Source organism: Pelophylax lessonae (assembly GCF_965119305.1).
Source record: "Pelophylax lessonae genome assembly, chromosome: 5".
NCBI classification, from domain to species: domain Eukaryota; kingdom Metazoa; phylum Chordata; class Amphibia; order Anura; family Ranidae; genus Pelophylax; species Pelophylax lessonae.
In genome coordinates, this window is record NC_138772.1 from 9,852,458 (window position 1) to 9,862,381 (window position 9,924).

General features: G+C 43.5%; 1 long non-coding RNA gene across 1 annotated transcript; it reads left to right on the forward strand.

The window, feature by feature from the left end:
- The first annotated feature begins 7,638 nt into the window (after positions 1-7,638).
- LOC309555805 lies at positions 7,639-9,676 on the forward strand. Its single transcript, XR_014225280.1, has 3 exons — positions 7,639-8,008; positions 9,039-9,288; positions 9,373-9,676. It is a non-coding gene; the product is annotated as an uncharacterized lncRNA (long non-coding RNA).
- Positions 9,677-9,924: the final 248 nt, after the last annotated feature.

Genomic DNA, 9,924 nt, shown 5'->3' on the forward strand with positions numbered 1-9,924 from the left:
CGGCTACAGAACTTCTGAATAATTGGTTTGAACACGAGGTTAAAGCTAAAGAAAAATAAAAATTCCTACAGCTTTAGTCACATTGTTTACCTGTAATGAAGCGTGTTCCATGTTGTGCAGGCAGCCGGATCCTGGAGAAATCTTCACTGCAGGGATGCCCCATCCTCTTCCTGTCTCTGAACTTCCAGCACTGCTATGATTGACGTACGTTATGAAGAGCTGATCCAAAACGTGGCCAATGTAAAGGAAGTTCTATACAAACTCAAAAAATATCTGACCAATGAGCAGTGGGAGTTGTAAGGAAACATCCCAGGACCAGATTAGAGAGCTATTCAGGTTTGTCAGAGGTTGGGGAAATGAAAGCAAGGATGAATTACTGGATGTTCTAGAGAAGACCAACAAGCAACTGATTCACAGGTTAAAAACACAATGAATTTATAACATTTTTCAGAATCCTATTTCATTTCAGGATTGTGTATGGAACCATGCAAATAATTTTCTTTTTTAGGTCTGGGCCAACTGATCCTACAGAACAGCTGGTTTTATAGCAAGGATACAGGCTATTCATTTAGAGCCAAAAGTACATGAGGAAGGCAGCGCATGAACCACACCGGGATGCAATGGATAAGGAAGTCAGGTGAACATCCAGTATAGAAAGGGTTAGCAGTTTATTGGTATTGATAACCGAAAAACTAAGTATATAAAATGCTTACATCCCCCTGGGCTGGAGTGGACAAGGACACCTGGCAGCAAGCAACACGAGTGCATTATGGATGACTTGATAAAGCGCATAGCGCGAAACATGTAGTCATGGCAACCATATAGCTTGTGGTCAACCTGGTTCCTGGTACTTCCCCCACAAATGGCGCCTGTCCGGCTGATGTCACCGCTACGGAACTACAGCAGAGTCCTTTCATCCTTGCACCGGCTGGTTTCTGGCTTTGTCCACACACTGCTCAGCAGTCCTGGGAGACTGACCTCCTCGCACTCGTGTTGCTTGCTGCCAGGTGCCCATGTCCACTCCAGCCCAGGGGGATGTAAGCATTTTATGTACTTTGTTTTTCGGTTATCAATACCAATAAACTGTTAACCCTTTCTATACTGGATGTTCACCTGACTTCATTATACATTGCATCCCGGTGTGGTTCATGCGCTGCCTTCCTCATGTACTTTTATCCATATCAGCACCCTTCCTATGCTCGTTGGCTAGCAGCAGAAAAATGCTGGGGAGCCTCACAGGCTTATTTCTATCCCTCCACCCTAAAGGCACCCCAGGAGCGCCAGATTTGTGATTATTGCTTTGACTTCTGGACTGGAATTTTTCCTATGGCTGCCCTGGATGCGAATCTCTTTACTGAGCCATTAGTTGGCTAACAGCAGAACAACCGCTGGGGAGCCTCACAGGCTTACTTCTATCCCTCCACCCTACAAGCATCCCAGGAGCGCCTGGTTTGTGAATATTGCTTTTATTCATTTAGAGCCATTTATTCCAACCTGCATACAGCTGTTCAGGCTTGTTGGCCATCTTCAGTACAGCCCATGGAAACCACATCTTCTATGGAGTACTTCTTGGGGAACAATGAGACAGTATGACCAGACAGGTTATGGTAAGATAGACTTAAAGGAACCAAAACTTTCCTCTCTATACCAGAGAACAGCAGAGTAAAAAAGAGGATATCTCCATATGTGTAGTATAAATGTACAAATGGCCCAGTGGCAAAAAGGTTCTCAACATTTAATCCACTATCCTAACATTAGGAATAAATGCTTTATTTTTGGATATTAAAGGAGATCTCTGGTCACAACATACACTTTTATTTTAGAACATCTGCATTTTATTAGGAATGCAAATAATAGTTATTATTGACAATCCAATATAAGCTTATTTGACATGTTGTAAGTGCTGCCTGTCTTTTGCATAACTTCCTGGAATCCCAGCATGCTTTGCAGCTTATCCTCCATTTATAAGTACTACATATCCCATGGTACCTTGCTGCCTGAAAGCACTGGTTCCTGTACTGACTCCGCCTCCTGAAACTCCTCTCCTTAGCACCTCTGTAGTTCAGAAGGCAGGCTCGGTGAAATGTGTGACACAGCAGTGCCTCCTTACAGAACATAGTGACTCCGTGTCACAGAATTCAAGGAAGTTAATGTGTGGGACAGAGGCGTAACTAGAACCTTCAGGGCCCCGGTGCAAGAAACCATGAAGGGCCCCCTTCAATCCTGGGGCTCTTCCCACTGATCCTGGGGCCCTTTACTCTTGTTGCGGGGCAGGAGGAAAAAGGAGGACAGTGATTTCTCTACATGCTGCCTCTGCCACCCCTCCTTTCCAGGTGTACAGGGGAGCCGCACAGGCCTCCTGGAGCATGGGGCCCGGTTGCAATTGCAATCCCTGTAGTTTCCTGAACTTCAAGATCATTCACGTTATTAATAGGAGTAGGCTAGAAATAACTGAAATACAATGTGGAAATGAATATATGATTTTACATTTTCGCCTTCCATACATTATTATTTTTCAAGGATTTCTGTAACATCAAAAATGGTGCTAATATAAAACTGAAGAAGCTGCTGTTATAAGTTAAGAAACATCTTCAGCATTACAGAACAAGTCCAAACGAAAGTGACCAACTATTATTATATATAGCATAACCTGGATGAATATTAATTAATACATACATGCTAACACACACACACTGTTACCAAAAGTATTGGGACGCCTGCCTTTACACACACATGAACTTTAATGGCTTCTCAGTCTTAGTCCGTAGGGTTCAATATTGAGTTGGCCCACCCTTTGCAGCTATAACAGCTTCAACTCTTCTGGGGAAACTGTCCACAAGGTTTAGGAGTGTGTCTATGGGAAGGCCAGTCAAGTTCCTCCATCCCAAACTCACCATCTAAGTCTTTATGGACCTTGCTTTGTGCACTGGTCCAAATCATTTGGTTGAAAGGAGGAGGGGGGGGATTATGATGTGAGGTTGTTTTTCAGGGGTTGGGTTTGGCCCCTTAGTTCCAGTGAAGGGAACTCTTAAGGTGTCAGCATACCAAGACATTTTGGACAATTTCATTCTCCCAACTTTGTGGGAGGAGTTTGGGGACGGTCCCTTCCTGTTCCAACATGACTGCGCACCAGTGCACAAAGCAAGGTCCATAAAGACATGGATGAGCGAGTTTGGGGTGGAGGAACTTGTCTGGCCTGCACAGAGTCCTGACCTCAACCCAATAGAACGCCTTTGGTATGAATTAGAGTATAGACTGCGAGCAAGGCCTCCTTGTCCACATCAGTGCCTGATGTCACAAATGCATTTCTGGAAGAATGGTCAAACATTCCCATAGACACTCCTAAACCTTGTGGACAGCCTTCCCAGAAGAGTTGAAGCTGTTATAGCTGCAAAGGGTGGGCCAACTCAATATGGACTAAGACTGGGATGCCAATTAAAGCTCATGTGCGTGTAAAGGCAGGTGTCTCAATACTTTTGGTAATCTAGTGTGTGTGTGTGTGTATATATATATATATAAGTTATTCATTTTTTTTTTCAATCCAAATATAAAATATGAAAATTGCCTGTGTACTTGAGTTATTGATGTTATTAATGCCATTCAACCTACCTCACAAATTTTATGCCTTAGTGTGACATATGCCTTAATAATCCAGATCTTGATTATCTATAATTCTTGGTGCCTCCACCTTGGCATAATCTGCAACATACACCCCTTCTAACTCCGGAGACCTCTGAAGAACTGGCCCATACCCTTATAACCTCCTATCTCAAATTCTGGAACATATTCCCTCTATGGGAACTATGTTCTCGCCTCTACAATCTATCATTGATCCTGCTGTAAGACTTCTTCATTCCCACCACTCATCATCTGCTCTCCTCACTCTGCCAGTCTCTTTACTGCCTTCTAATCAACCTAAGAATGGCATTCATGTCACCATGCCTTGCCTTAAAAACCACTTCAATACTCATCCCACCCTTATATTTCTGACCTCATACACAAATACTCCCCCCAAACCTTTCTTCATTTTCCTCTGCTGAGCTCTTAAAAAGTTTGGAGTAATGGATAATTCAAATCCTTCCCAGTTTATTGTTAGCTGTCCCATTTGTGAAATTTCACTTCACCTTCTGTTCTGGAGATGCAATAGGAAGTGAGAGGAAATCTCTCCAAAGTGAGGGGAATTCTCCTTCTGGACAATTGTCACCAGAACAGATGTCCACATTGGAAGAATTCCCATTTGATCGTCCATACAAGCCGAATTTAAAGTTCCCCAATTTCGTCTCTTTGTAAGCTCAATTTAGACAAAGTCTTTTTTTTTGGGCATTTTTTATTTATTTACAAAGCAAACATAGGTTGCCAAATGGTCAAGAAAGTGAGATCCTATGTCCTGCAAGGGCCATTGGCAGGCATACGTCTAACATAGAAAAAGCAGTGTACTTGTACTGTATCTACAGCATACAGTGGGTAAAGAAAAGAATCAAATCACATTTTGTTGTTTTGCAGCCTGAAATGAAGACAGACACACACGTTTTTTGTTTTTTCCAGCTGTATTTATTCAGTGCAACCAGGGCCATCTTACCGAGGGGCCCCACTTTCCCAGCGACCCAGCCCCAGCCAAGCATTAGTCCCAATTCCCATGTGCATCCCGTCACCAAACTTAGAAGGTGGCATGCGCCTTTTGGCCCTGCGCTGCTGTCAGGCCACTTGGGCCGCGGAGGGGGAGCCCACAACTGCAGGATTGCCTGTCTGCCTCCACGGGAACAGGAACACACAGGACAGTCGAGTCTGACTCCCATCCGTGTGTGTGTTCCCCTGACCCAGCCGCCCAACTTGGAAGCTGTCATTAGCCTGGCACTGCTGTACCAATAAATATCGCCTTATCGATAATTTGCATTTTTATTCACGTGGGTGATTGTGTAGGCAGGGCCCCAGTGCACTGCATTGCCCAGGGCCCTTTAATGCTCTTAAGATGGCATCGTTCCAACCAAAGGGTACCTAGCTTAGTGCAGGACCCAAAAATGTGAAACATGTCCCCCCACTGCTTCCCCACATCTTCAACAGTTCTTGCAATTTTGAGGGAACATTTTGAGCAACAAGGTCTTCTTTTATTTCTATTCTATGTTTTCAGACTTGTATCTGTTTTTTGATCATTTGCACCCTTTGTTATTTCATGTACAGCACTGTGCCTATATCTTTGTGTAATGAATACTGTAATTGTCCAGTGAAGAAGGGACAGATCAAAACCCAGGCAAAACCCCGTACATGTTCGGCGATCATCTAGGAGGCGATCGCGAGAGACTGAACAGCACATCTCCCCTTTGGGATGAGTATAGCATTTTTTCTGCTTTTATGTACCTCGACCGAGTCTGGATATGTGGATACTTATTAACAGCAGTGTCCTACAAGTGGACCTCTGAGTGTTTTTGAACCTACAGGTTACTGCTACATTCTAAGATTATTTGTGCTTTTTCTCCTGAGGAAGCAAAACTGTGTCTTCGCAAAACGCGTCGAGATTCAGCAAGCACGGACTATCGATACTGTTGATGTTCAAACTGACTAATAAGTATTTCTATATATATTAGTTATGTGCAATGTTCCTAATTGAGGACTATGGTTGTCATATGTAACATTATGTATTGTCTTTTTTATCTCTTTGTAGAATAAAACTTATGTAATTTTATATCTATATTTTTTTTTTTTGTGGTTGTCTCATTAAAGTCCCTTGGGCCTTCTCCTCTTGTTTCTAAGGAATAGATTACTCACCTTTCCCTTTGCCCAACCGCTAATCTCTACAGTAGTAAAGAAAAATCGTAGGCTGATCCCACAGAATCTGACACTTCCGGGTGTGTCAATTTCCTGGTCCCCCCTCCCCTCCCCACTGCTCTCAGTGGTTCAGTCCCTCCATCATTAGTGTATCCTGTTGTGCTGTGGGGGTGGTAGGAGAAACCATATCACACAGCAGGGGACCAGGAAAGTGTCTCTAGGTTTCTATAGAGATCGATGGCTATTCTTCTCTGCAGGGAGCCCTTCATTGTACAGTTTTATCTTTGAGTCAGAGTAGTTTTAATATTGATAATGTAAATAATAAAAGAAGTTACTATGAAATTATTTTTTGTACTATATAAAATAAATTTTTATATAAATTAGTACAATATGTAAATCATGAACATTTACAGAGATTTTATGGATGTATTTATTGTTTCTATACTAATATACATTTTATACAATAAGATTATATTTTACAAACAGTATTGATACCTCAAACCTTGATTGTAACTCTGTGGGTGTTTGTTGGTGCTAATGGCTGCACAGTGTTAATAAGTTTAGATTTAATAAAGATGTGAAATATTTACATTTATTGTTCCTTTCCTGGATGTTTTATGTCTTTTACATTTTTAAATTTAATCTAAAGCCAAGGTGACCATGCTTGCTGGACCATGTGTCAGCAGTAACATAAACTTTGCTGCTGACTGACTTGCCCAACGATGCCACAACATTTCCTTCCACATGATGATGCAGACCTGGAATGGCTTCCTTGCAAAAAAAAGCAACTGGGAACCTGCCACTGTGGTACAGCACATTTTGCAAATTCAGGGAAGGGTGCAGAGTCCACCAGATGGTCTACATACTTCCACGGCCTGCGGCAGCAGAGGATGCCCAGTGGAGACCCTTGGTGGTCCTTTATTGCTTACACTTGCCCGTGTTTCACAATTGTCTTGTGAGTATAATGTGTATGTATGTTTATAATAATTTGTTTTAAAGATAATGCGCTAGGCTGGTGCGCCCTCTGTCTATTCCTCTTCCATGATGATTGCCTCAATGGGGTTGTGCCTCACCCTCACTTTTCTCCTCTGCTCTTTCCGGAACCCAAGTTGCTTCAGTGACCTCATTATTATCATCATCCCCTCCATTCTCATCATCACTGGAGCCAACTTGGCAATACGCTGCGGCTGGGGGAACATGGCTGCCAATTTGTTGTTTACCAGTATTCTCCTCTCTGTAGGCTCATGTTTCTATTTTCCTTAACCTGAGAACCAACATCTGAATGAAGTAATGGCTGTGCATCATCAAGGAGCAAGTGGTTGACTCTGTGTTCAAATACCTCGGCTGATTCCTCCATGAAGCTGGGGCTATGGCAGGAGTAGCCGTGGACAAGAAGGCAGAATAAGCTGCACTGGCAGCTGCGATGGACTACACACTAGTCTCTGCTTGGGTGACGGAGGATGAGGAGGATGATGAGGAGGATGATGATGGTTTAGTAAGCCAGTCCATCACCTCCTCTGCATGCTGTGGCTGGATAGCATGGGCAACATCACTTAACAGAGGAAATGATGCCCTGCCTGAGGACTGACCAGGTCCACCTTTGCCTGTGGACACATACACAGCTGGCCCAGTCACAGTGCCATGGGAATGTCTGCCTCTCCTTGTTGGGCTCCCAGACATGATGGGGCGCTTATTACCGAAATGTAATAGAGACGGGGAAATGTGCACTTGGATGCACTTTAATCAATAAAAGTGGTGTTTAGTGCACACTTTAACTTGATAACTCACTACATCGACACTCTTCACTGACACACTACAATATACTGCAGTAAAACTGCACTGACACACTTCAACATACTTGGCTCAGTACAAGTAACCCGCAGGATGCAATAGAAGTCTATGACCGAGTCCAGGTAACCTGCAGGATATAATAGAAGTCTATGGCTCAGTGCAGGTAACCCGCAGGATATAATAGAAGTCTATGACTCAGTGCAGGTATTCCGCAGGATATAATAGAAGTCTATGGGCTCGGTGCAGGTAACCCACAGGATATAATAGAAGTCTATGGCTCAGTGCAGGTAACCCGCAGGATATCATAGAAGTCTATGGGCTCAGTGCAGGTAACCCCCAAGATATAATAGAAGTCTATGGGCTCAGTGCAGGTAACCCCCAAGATATAATAGAAGTCTATGGGCTCCGTGCAGGTAACCCGCAGGATATAATGGAAGTCTATGGCTCAGTGCAGGTAACCCGCAGGATGTAATAGAAGTCTATAGGCTCAGTGCAGGTAACCCGTGGGATATAATAGAAGTCTATGGGCTCAGTACAGGTAACACGCGGGATATAATAGAAGTCTATGGGCTCAGTACAGGTAACCCGCAGAATATAATAGAGGTCTATGGGCTCAGTATAGGTATCAAACAGCAAAAACCAGACTGAGCTGGGGTGCCACAGGGAGATAATGTCCTCACCGTCTCACCCTTTCAAAAAGGGAGGGGGTGTGGGGTTCCCAATAAATAGTTACCTGTAACAAAAGGAATGGTAGCAAGAAAGCTAGAGAAAGATTGGGAAGGAAACCCAAGCGGTATAGGCTAAAAAATGAATATCTTTATTGAAAAAATAAATACAAAATGTAACACATCTATCGGCAATAAGTCCCAACAAGGACATACATACATTTACTAAAATAAACCAAGTGGTGTAGCAGGTTAAATGACAGAAGCAAACTGAACAATAGACATTTCATAGACCTGATGATACCACGCTGCGCTGGTTAGGTTGGATGTGATATGGAAGCAACAGTGAACTAAAGTGCTTTACTGGCCACTAGGTGGCATCATGAACGTCTGTGGAAACACTTTCAGCTAAATTCACAGAGCTAACATCCAATCTCATCAGCAATGGTCAAGTGTATGGGTCATTATAAACCAATTAGATGTATTCATGCAATCAGGGTACTGAGCTGCTAATGGAAATTACTGATGAAAGGAATAATAATAACTGACCAGTTCCTGTATAAGGAAATTGAAAAACCAAATAGATCATGCAAGCCAATGATCCATCCAGTGAAAAAACAGATGTGGACTGGTGGGTGCAGTCCACCCGCAGGTAACCCGCAGGATATAATAGAAGTCTATGGCTCAGGGCAGGTAACCCGCAGAATATAATAGACGTCTATGGGCTCAGTGTAGGTAACCCACAGGATATAATAGAAGTCCATGGGCTCAGTGCAGGTAACCCGCAGGATATAATAGAAGTCCATGGGCTCAGTGCAGGTAGCCCGCAGGATATAATAGAAGTCTATGGGCTCAGTGTAGGTAACCCACAGGATATAATAGAAGTCTATGGCTCAGTACAGGTAACCCGCAAGATATAATAGAAGTCCATGGGCTCAGTGCAGGTAACCCGCAGGATATAATAGAAGTCCATGGGCTCAGTACAGGTAACCCGCAGGATATAATAGAAGTCTATGGGCTCAGTGTAGGTAACCCACAGGATATAATAGAAGTCTATGGCTCAGTACAGGTAACCCGCAAGATATAATAGAAGTCCATGGGCTCAGTGCAGGTAACCCGCAAGATATAATAGAAGTCCATGGGCTCAGTGCAGGTAACCCGCAGGATATAATAGAAGTCTATGGGCTCAGTGTAGGTAACCCACAGGATATAATAGAAGTCTATGGCTCAGTACAGGTAACCCGCAGGATATAATAGAAGTCCATGGGCTCAGTACAGGTAACCCGCAGGATATAATAGAAGTCTATGGGCTCAGTGTAGGTAACCCACAGGATATAATAGAAGTCTATGGCTCAGTGCAGGTAACCCACAGGATATAATAGAAGTCCATGGGCTCAGTACAGGTAACCCGCAGGATATAATAGAAGTCTATGGCTCAGTGCAGGTAACCCGCAGGTGCACTGTGGTGCTCCCACAGATCAGTTTGAAGGCAGCCAGGTAACCACTGTAGAAGAGATATGCCCATATTTACACTGAGATTTTATAATATGAACTGACCTTTAATAATAATCTTTCATTCAGGAATCTCCCTTGCTACTGGTTTTGCCAGCTGTTGCTGTCCCAAATGCACTCCGCCTGTGACTGGAGTCGGGGCTATGCAGCTCTGAACCTGCAAACTGGGCTTGTGGACCCGCAATCCCAGATA